The 10857-nt window shown below is 37.8% G+C and overlaps 1 long non-coding RNA gene across 1 annotated transcript; it reads right to left on the bottom strand.

Moving 5' to 3' along the window:
• Positions 1-8960: 8960 nt before the first annotated feature.
• LOC138857101 (uncharacterized) lies at positions 8961-9842 on the bottom strand. The gene is made up of 2 exons (XR_011396074.1): positions 9407-9842; positions 8961-9322 (listed from the first exon to the last, which is right to left on the bottom strand). It is a non-coding gene; the product is annotated as an uncharacterized lncRNA (long non-coding RNA).
• Between the last annotated feature and the right edge of the window lie 1015 nt (positions 9843-10857).

Here is a 10857-nt window from a genome sequence, read left to right as displayed (position 1 = left end):
ACTAAAAAACCAAAATTCGCTGAAGGCACTGAAGGCCATTCCAACCGAGGCTGCGGTATTAATCGACGGTCATGGATTCGCCAAATCCTAGCATTACATAAATAATAAAAATCAGTAATTGCTATTATATGACATATCGCAGATTAGGATGGATCGGAATTTGTACAACTTGAAAAAGCTTACAAGTGAATTCAATATAAACTGACATTTACTGTGACATTATGTTGTGAATCGACTCACACCGATGAACAATATTGACAATAAATTAGAATAGCGGTGGTTATACTACTTGCAATTAAGGGAAAGCTAATTGTAAAGAATTTTTTAAATTGTTTTGATGCGAAGCAGATAAAATGCCATTCAGTTTTGTCATAAGTTGACGTAATTCATAAACACATTTTAACATGTCAATAAAATTTTGTCGAAATTCCTTCCAAAGTTACCTACTCTTATGAATCGTATGCCCATATACATACATGCATACATATGTATGTGTCCTCAAACAGAATATTGTTACAAAGTAATGACAGAGGCACACTCATAAATGTCCATCACGAAAAGTCTGCGAACACGTCGACCAACAGCAGCGCTACGAAATAAATAAAGAGTTACATTCTTATGGACACTAAAGAAGTTGCAGCGATATCGTTGTCGGTAAGTGTGATAATATGGCGAAATTTTATTGACATTGGCGTCAGTCGACAATTATTACGTCAAGTGGTTATAGCTGGTAGCTACCTGCGGTCGGTAGCACCAGCCTATAGGCTGGCCACAGACGTCCGCGGCAGTTCGACGGTGCACATGTGCAACAATGCAACACACATATACATATGTATATATATATGAATATATATGCGTATACGGACATATGCAGAAGTATTTAAGCTGTGCATATGCAAATTGCGCTTCCGGCTTTGACTTCAGCTGACTCCTATCTACCTCTATTTCTGTATGTATGTGCATTTGTTCTCACTGCAGGTGCGCAGTACTTCATGCCACGAGAATTGACCGCATCGTCACGATGTCTATCGTCAAATCGATTTGCATGTTTATTGCGTCAAAAGCAACGGGAGTTAAACGCCTTTTTTGGTGATCGACCACAATCCTAAACACTACTGTGTATTATGGTATATGCATGTGTGCATAATAGTGCATTTTTCAAAGAATAATTAATGGAGTCATACTAGAAATAATATATTTAGTGGCATATTGGCACAATACTCAATTCGGAGAAAGAGAGATTGTGATGTTAAAAATATTTGCATTTATGTCATTTCTGATGGTATTTTACACTTGACTCTAATCGAAGACTACGTTCTGCGGCAGTCTCGCCAAATAGACGGTGTCCTTGTTCTCTTCTTTACCGCTCAGCAACCGAGTCAATGAGTGCAAGCAAGCATACTTATATTGCGATTCGCAAAAATGTGTTAAATATTTTTAAAGACGATAATTTGGAGTTACGTGTTGATAGAAAACGTAAGAATCTCTAAAAAGAGTGTAGGGAGGGAATGATGTGGAACACTGTTGTGCCTTATAGCAAACATAAAATGGAAATGTTACCAAATGCTGCCAAAGGCGTTAAAAAAAACGTACGCAAAAGCAAGGACATCTTTTATATAGAAAAAAACTTTTTGTCACCTTACACAAGACGTAACAACATTACCAAATATAGGCATATTTGGCATATATTTTCAAATCATGAAAATATTTTTTTAAGTCATAACGGAAATATTAACCATATTTTATGCTACTTGCATTGTATTTAATTTAGTTTTTTATAATCTTTTTAAGTAGAAGGGAGGCTGCTGTATCGCTTGCATATATATACGTACGTAGGTTTGTATATATAATTTTTTCCTAAATGGTGCATATTACATAAAATACTGAAGAAACTAGTCAGCCAGCGAAGCTAATAAACAAACCTGATAAATTAATGCGGAGTTTTGAAACGATTCTCAGCATTAAGCTCAAACGACTGACTTAATAAGTTTGGATATTTTTCCTTTTTTGTTTGCAAACAGAATAGGTCAATGAGCTTCCGAAGAGTACTATACTCTACTGGATATTACCACACACAATTATAACTGTTAATGGTGAATTTCTGCATTATGTTTGAGATTTGGTTTGAAATCGTCTAAGGTTCTAAAAAACTAGCAACTGCCGCACAAAAGTTGTGTCTAAGAACATGAAATAAATCTCAATTATTGGAAACTATTTCGACATTCTTCCGAGAGTGAATGAGGAATGCAGGTGTCATGTTGATCACTATTGAACATTTTTAGTTTCAACTTTAACCTCACACCCTAACCCTAACTATGCTCTTCCATTGCAAGAACTGTGCTTCTAAGAGTCTTTAGAAATTGGTTATTATTTGCAACGTCAAGGCAACGTCCAATCAATTCTCAAACGCGTTATTAACAATAATTGGATACAAATCGTCATTACACCGGCAACATGTCCCAAGCAAACAGCAAAAGCTTCGCAGGAGAGCGCAACAATTGCAGCGCCATCAAAGCCGTTGAGTGCCACCAACACCACGAGTGGCCGCAGCAACATATCTAATCTCCTCACCAATGTAACAAATTGCTGTTAGACGCTGCCGCCGTCGCTGCCGGTGCCGCTATGACGCTAAGTAAACACATGCAGTCTACAGGTACGAACGCAGTTAGGACGTTGGACGTTATGTGTGCCACATGCAACTGAAACAAACACTGCAAATCTAGTAAGCACTCTTACACGCAAACACACATACACACGCATATTGGTCAATACTGGTTCCACTACATTTAATTTTATTACTCCTCAAAGTACTTACTAAGAAATTCTCACATCACCTTCGTGTGTAATCGCACAAGTAACTGTATGCACATGTGTATGGGTGGGTATATGATCGCAGTGGGTATTCCTGACATTTGTTGTTGTTATTGTTATTGTCATCATTGAAATTACTGTAGCGAAACATGCCAACACTGACCTACGACCGTTTGCGCGATGTGACAGCTGGTCACTCGTCTACTGCTCATTGGCTTTGTTCGGCTTCTCATGGAACTTTTGAACTTCAATAAGGCGAATGACTGGAATTGGCATATTTCACTTGGCATTGGGAGTTTGGGCAATAACAATTTGTAAACTGGAAATTGGATACACGTCAGGGAATTCAATTCAATTGGACAATAGGTTAAAAAACTTGCCGACGATCTTAGCCGACGCAAAACATTTGTTCATACACGAAGTTCAGAAAACTCAGTAAGTGCTGAATTAATGGTCTGAAGTTTGCACCAAACGCGTGTTTGAGAAGAATATTACGAAAGGCGAAACTTGTGGGGTTAGATCAAAGGCATAAAATTTAAAACTAAATCGCATTTTATAAAATTATTGTCATAAGCTAACACAAGTACTGCACAATCGTGGTATGTTGCGATTTCATCATATAACCATAAGCCGATCAAGTCCTTATCTGCTATTAGCAGCCAACAAAAATAATTTATTTTACCTCTGTAGCGGTTGAACGGTATAATATTTTACACTAAAATTTACAAGGAAAATATACCAACAATAAACGAGTACAATGATGGGTTTTCGAAGAATCATTTCATACTTTCCGATCCACAGATGCCTAATTTATGTTATAAATATAGGAAAAAATGATAGGTTTCCGAATAAATAAATAAATATTGGTTTGAAAATATTGTATTTTTTCTTCCACATGTTATAACTAAATTTTTTTAGTAATTCAGAATTGTAGCCGTTCAAATTGCATGAGAACTCTTTTAGGACAAAATAATAGATACGACTAGGTTTATACCACATTTCTAATCTGATAACACGGTAATCGAGTTGTAAGGCGAATATGTGTCTAAATTATAACCAATATACAATGAATTTGATTTTTGTACTTATGATGGCTCTCCGCTCATGATATTACGTCACAAAGTGTAACATAGTTATAACATGAGAAAGTTTTTTATCCAATCGAGCGCTTTGCCGTACACATCATGCAAACCACACATATGATAAGAACCGCCTTTATACTCCGAAAACTGTGAGTAGAATTCGAAGAAGTTCTTCCGAACCTTAAAGAGTTTATTTGTGCTATCAAATTCGGACCCAGAATCAATAATTATGGCAGTAGCCTCACGAATGTTTATCTAACATTTTACCCATACACTGAAAAGATTCCGCCTCATGACATGTACTATGCATATATGTACATATGTATGTACGTATGTATTTCAACTAGCTGTAAGAAGCACACTTCGTGAACCAATACAAGTCAATGGCCAGAGATCAGTGGGACACAATCACAGAAGTCATTTTGGGCAGATCAAGCAGGAAGTTATCAACGGCGAAATGGGCATATTGCCACGCCGCGTGGCATACAGCGCATTATGAAAGCTAAAACCTATCTATATACGCCGACTAATAGCATTTGCAGTTATTGTAATATGAGTTCATGGTACGAAGAATGGCAACAGCACTGCAAACCGATGTGAGTTCGGCACGCTGAAGCAGAAGAAGTAGAAGAACAAGGTAGCGATTTGGCGAAATGGCGAAATGGCAAATGCCGCATTATTACTATTATTTCCACTTATTGAGCAGCCCACTTACCAGCAGCAAGCGCATCCAGTGAAATTGTTGCACACGCGCTCGTATTTGCTCGCGATCAGCGCACATCTTTATCGCGGCCCAATCAGTACCGCTGCAGAGCGCCGCAATCCCAACTTGTTGTTGCGCTCGAATGGCGGTGGCAGGCCAAAGTGTGTTGCAGCAACACATGCAGTTCACCTCCCCACTTGCACCCGAAACGCTTGATGCGCATGCGGTCAGTTCAAATTGATCTTGCGGCCGCCATCTATCGCTGTTGGCGCAGGTACATGCCACCTTTGCTACAAGGTGTCGCGCATGCGCACAAAAACCTTTGCCAATATGTGACTGCGCGTGTGTGTATGTCGCTTTGTGTGTTTGTAATTGTGGCACAAAATTCAATCATCATTACGGCAAATACATACGGTTATAGTTGCTGTTGCCACCGTTTTGTTCTTGCTGTCTGCTGTTGCTAATGCACGGATTTTTATTGCACTCGTAGCAACAATTTTGGCTAATTTGCAAAACGTGATCGGCACACAGCCGATTGATTGTGGCTGTGTGTAAGGAGTGTGGGGGATGTTGGTTTGCTGCAACAAAAAATGCATACGTGTTTTTTGAAAATAAAATATTTATGCCATTTTCGAGAAGTCAGCTTCTTCCAACTCCGAAAGCTGTTAGTCTCATCTAGCCCCCAGCTTTGGGCAAAAAACAGCGCTGCCTAAAAGCAGTTAACTCTTTTCTTTTTATTTATTGCACTTCGGCAGTCGTCAACAGCAATTACCAGCCGCAACAACAACGTCAGCATCAACCTCAGCCTCAGCATCTTCGAATATTCGGAGCTAAATTGCTGCGATGACATTCACCGCAATTTATTAGCTATGTTTGCCGACATTTGCCGAATTGTTTAATGGAAGACAGCGAATCGGCAATTCGCAATCAAGTACTGGTGTTTTACGATTTTACGAGTGTATACCTTTAATACTCTAACATGGCTCTTAATAGGTCAAGTCACAATGTGTAGTTTGCCCTGTAGGAAAAAACAAACTAATTTCGGTGCAGCATAACCTCAACTTTATATTTGCAATAAAGGCGCTCACCTTTGAATGGCCTCTAAGGATTCTGCCGGCTTTTCTTTTGGGAGGTTATTGTACTTTCCTCTGCATTGTGAAAAGATTTTTGTTCCAGTTCCATTTTGGATGGAGCTTCTTGGAATAGCTCAATAACGGTCATGCAATACCGAAGACTGAAATCACGTAGCCTTACTGCTCACCTTGAGTTGTTGCTATAACAGATTTAAACAGTTCTAAAAGTGTTTGGTGAAATGTAGATGGAAAATGAAGGTAGTAGAAGGAAAAGTGTCCACCGGTGCATAAAAGAGTTATTATAATATGTAACAAAATATTTTGTTTTCTACATAAACTATAATTGCTTTACAAACAGCAGCTAAACATCTACATACTATATAAAAGGCGCTTAATCGGAAATCGTTCGACTTTTTAGTGCACCGGTCTATTGATCTACGAGTACATTACATGTAATTATTTATCATATATGTATATGTACATGAATGAATGAAATCAGTTTTTAATACCCACACATCATTCCTATTGAATGACCCTTTCTGATTACAATATGTCTTCTAATGGACTTATGCAGCTAAGTGATTTATTAAGAGCCACGAGTAAAGGTCTAAAAGGCCGTGTTCCACAGTTTTATATGGAGAAATGAATTTACAAGTTTATTGAAGATTTTATTTTAGTTTGCTTAACACTAAGTGGATGCATTGAAGCGATGCAAGCGGTGGATCTCCATTGATCATCAGCTGAAATGGCAGATGTGCTGAATTCAAAGCTTAGCTTGCGAAGCCATAGAAGGAAATTGAGGTTTACAAGCTTATGTTAAATGGTAAGCAAGCATAGAAGTTAGAAGATTTGTGGAATGCGCTAATGCCATTGGTTATACCGTTACAGAACGATTGAATAGCTAGCTAGCTCATCAAGATAGAGAAACAGCAATATGCCAATATAAAGTATGCAAAAATTTTCACATGTGACATTCATATATATATGTATGTATGTATATAAGTATATATGTGTGTGTGTGTGTTGTGGCGCGGCCCATGATTGAATAAGTATTTGTGTAAACAAGCGCATAAGCAAATTAAGTGCCACAAATAATCGAGCATTCGAAGAAAATTGCAGAAATTAATTTGGCTGCCAATGAGCGATCTGAGTCACGTTGCGGCAAAGTGCATCGAATCGCATGCGCGAGCTTTGCATTTGAGTGAATCACATAGCCGACGAGAATTAACTGGTAGCGTCAAACACCATCTATTAAACAGCAAACATTCTATATATATAGAAACATGTATGCACACACATATTCGTAGATATGCTAGTTAAAGGAATGAATAAATAATCGTTCGACCATAACTGCCAATCATAATTGGCAGTCCGCAGCACCCTGCTCCTTTCCCTGTTCTATTCATCATTCACCGTCAGCTCGCGTTGCCGCTCGCCATTCAAGCTGCTTTAATATTGTGATATTTGTTTTCGAAGCGGATGGCGCCAAGTGCCATTGAATTGGCGCACTCATTTTGCCACTCAGAACAGCTGTGGGTATCAATTCGTGCAACGACCGCCATCACTGTCAGCGCCGCCGTCACCAACAACAACACTGCGTGCAACTTATTCCATCAAACTCGGATTATACTCTCATTTTTCATAGGAAGGTCGTGCCACAGCTCAACGGCCGCCGCAGCGGCAGAAGCGGCGTACTGTAACGACAGCTGCAAGCAGCAACAACATTTTAGAGGCAGCAACAATTGTTACTTTCAATTCGATTTAATTGAACACAAAAAATTGCTCAAGAAAAACGATCAACAGCGAACTGGCATTTTAGCTTCGTGTATATTTAAGTTCTTTTCTGCAAGGTGTTCTTTGCATTCCTCTTATTGAGCGCTTGCAATCAATTAGTCAATTACATCAACTGTTTTCCTTGCACGCTTAATGACTGTTAAAGTATAGATCTACGAGGAGGTGATCGCATTTTTCCAATTACTTTACGAATACTTGTATCGTTTGTTCCATTCCAAGACGTAATGTGAACATACATATTTTGTTTCATATTTTAAGCGGAGTGCGGTTTTTTGTTTCTGCTATTGTGAATATAAGAGGACAAGAAGGAACATTTACAATTAAATGGCACGGCCTTGGCGCCAATGTATATTCTTAAAAGGACTGAAGATCAATCAAAGGTAATGCGCATAGAAAAAAAGCTCCATCAATTACATTACTGCACTCTGCAGGCACCCTTAAACTTCCATTCAAATATGCAAATACACAGACAAAATTGAAAGTATTGGGGGAAACTAACCCTGAGATAAGTCTTCAGAAACCCATGTGATAAATATGTCACACATCAAAGGTTCATTTTAGTTGACAAAATGTGATACTCAAAAGAGGTTACCAGTCATTTTGTAGTCCAGACTTTTTCCACGTATATTCTAAAACTAAAGTTTTCCAACAGAACCTATTACCTTTTAAAGCACTTATTCTCCAGCCCGTAATCATAATAGCAATAAGTGGGATATCTTGTGGAATTTAAGTGCAAAATATAGCCCTAAGTTTTAACCCTTTTTAAAAATTAAGAAAATTCATCCACAACCTCATCGGCTTCATAAAATAAACTACCCATCCGCAAATATGCTATTTAGCCCTTTCACTGTTATTTCGGTTCAACTATTTGCCATACATAAGTCTGTACTTTTCAGAAACACCTGTTCGTATTTATTTGCGGAAAGAAATAAGCACCAATTTGTCATCTGTCACAAATTACATTTTAATCGCTTCTTAAGTACACATTATTGCTTCGGTACTTTTCGTGCCACTAGTAACTTCGTGACACAATTTCGCAGAAAAATTGTCGCATTTGCAATTCAAAGAATATCACAAAAGAAAAACTTCACAACTTATTTGCTCTACTGTTTCACATGCAACTTTATCGCCCATGTGCTTGCCGAATAACTTTCTTCTTCGTGTATTTTACATCCGTCGGCCTTTTCTTCTTCATTTAACTGTCATCTTTGACGTTTTTGTCAGCTCCCGCTTTTGCACCTCAGCCATTGTTTGTGCCACTTTAACAACAACAACAGCAAAAACCACAAGAAATCCGCATAAAAAAATATTCCTCCTAATGTCATTGCTAATTAAGCGGATTTCAAGAGCTTTTCTCACTGCTAATTTGTCAACAGAGCGGCGGAGAAGCCGAGCATTATTTTTATGTATGCATGCGTGTGTGTGTTGTGTGTAGGTTGACGCGAAGAAAGTCTAAAACATAATTTCTTATAGATTAAAATCACTTTCGACAATTCATTAAAAATGCATTAGTGTCATCACAACACTTGCTAAAACAGCTGAGTAATCGTGAACTATATTAAATAAGTGCATACATACATTCAAACATATAAGGGTGTTTATGAAGTGCTGGCATTTAGGTGAACATTAACTACACTTTGTCTTAATAATATTTGCACCATTACGAGGTAACGGAAAATAGCTTGCGCTAAATACTTTCCACCGAAGAGCAGGGTCATTGACCTCAATCCATCAGCGATATTATATAATTACTCCATATAGTCCATACCGTAATTGATCTCCATGGATGGTACGCCACTTAGTTTTGCCCCCTCAATAGTGGGACGAAATATGGTCGGGTCTGGTTCCGGTTGAAATATCTATCAATAATTGTTTATGTGTATAAATAGTAGAACCGTTAGTTATGCAAGTAATTAATTGTGTAATATTCCAATTGGACTTACAGATCCCACTCGTTTGTTCTCCTGTTCACTACCTGTGTATCGCGCGCTGGCCAAAGCGAGTAGAACAATGAAAAACGAAAGCGTTACTAAAAGTATTTTACTCAGTTCGAACATTTTTATTTTATTTTACTAATGAAATTGAATTAAAGCTTCTTGCAAATTTAGCGGCACTCGTGCTGTTATAAAGTCTGTTGTTGATATCAAACTGTTTGTTCAATGCAGCGATCTCGCAATTCTCAGACTCGCCACCCATTTGTATGTATGTATGTATATATACATATCAGTATTCGAATGTAGTCGTGCTGTGGGATTCCCGTGAAATCAATCATGAGTGGAACGAATATATATGGTTGTTATCAATTTGCAAGATGAGTCGCAAAGTGCTTATTGCCTTCCACGTACTTATGTGGTGAATTTTTCAGCTTGTAATGTACTCACAAGCTTGCATATACACTAGATATGTGCTACTAATACTAATACTAGTAAACCCAGTTGGGTGATCATTACATATTATATGAATAATTTGATGATTTGAATAATAGAGATGATTTACTTTTATCAGTTATTTTTTCACGATATAATTGTTACACAGGTTTCAGCTATTCCGCATTAAAAGTTTCAAACTCCTACAAATTACATGTCTTCAACTGCCGTCTTCAACAAGCAACTTAGAATGATCCGCATTCTCTTTCGGATTTTTACATTGTCAGTCCTGTCCTTGTACAGTCTGACCAAATTTCACTAAGATTGGTCTACAATTTTCTTAATAGGTACAAACCTTTTTATGTTGAAAAACGATTTAAGAACGAAAAACCTAAGGAAAGAGTGCTTGAAAATCGTGGTGTTAATAGAAGAGAGATAGCAGAAGAGCTTAACATTTCTTTCATGATTCGGGTACAAAGCTCGTACCAGAATACCTGGATCTTTTGCAAAAACGACGTGTAGCAGAAGTCACATAAAAGATGCTTGACAACGCAGCTAATGATCCAACATTCATCAAACGCATGAAACGTGAGTTTACTAATACGACGTCGAAACTGTTCAACAATCTGACGAAAGGTGCTGCAAAGTTAAGCCGAAACCAAAATAAATCAAGTTAATTTGTTTTAACACGTTTTGTATTGGCTATAAAGCATGCCTCCGCCAGTCTCGTACTAACAAACCCGGGAAGAACGTTGAGTAAAGGTCATAAAAGATAGGGGGACGAATCCGGCCATAAAAATAACTTAAGCGAAGCAACCGAATGACATTTCAGCCCAACTCTTAATTGACATGCTTGCACCATGTATGCTTTGAGTGCAATGATATTGTAAGTCCATCTATTAAAATAAATTATTTTATAAATAAACAAATATTTTCAAATTTATTGGTGCTCCATTATCCGGCTGCTGGCATCACTCTTTGAGTACAACAATCGATAGTCATAAATACACCATGACGAACCCATCTAA

The sequence above is a fragment of the Bactrocera oleae genome, chromosome 4 (assembly GCF_042242935.1).
Source record: "Bactrocera oleae isolate idBacOlea1 chromosome 4, idBacOlea1, whole genome shotgun sequence".
Taxonomy (NCBI): domain Eukaryota; kingdom Metazoa; phylum Arthropoda; class Insecta; order Diptera; family Tephritidae; genus Bactrocera; species Bactrocera oleae.
Note: the sequence above shows the minus strand (reverse complement) of the source record. Positions and strands in the feature narration are given on the sequence as shown.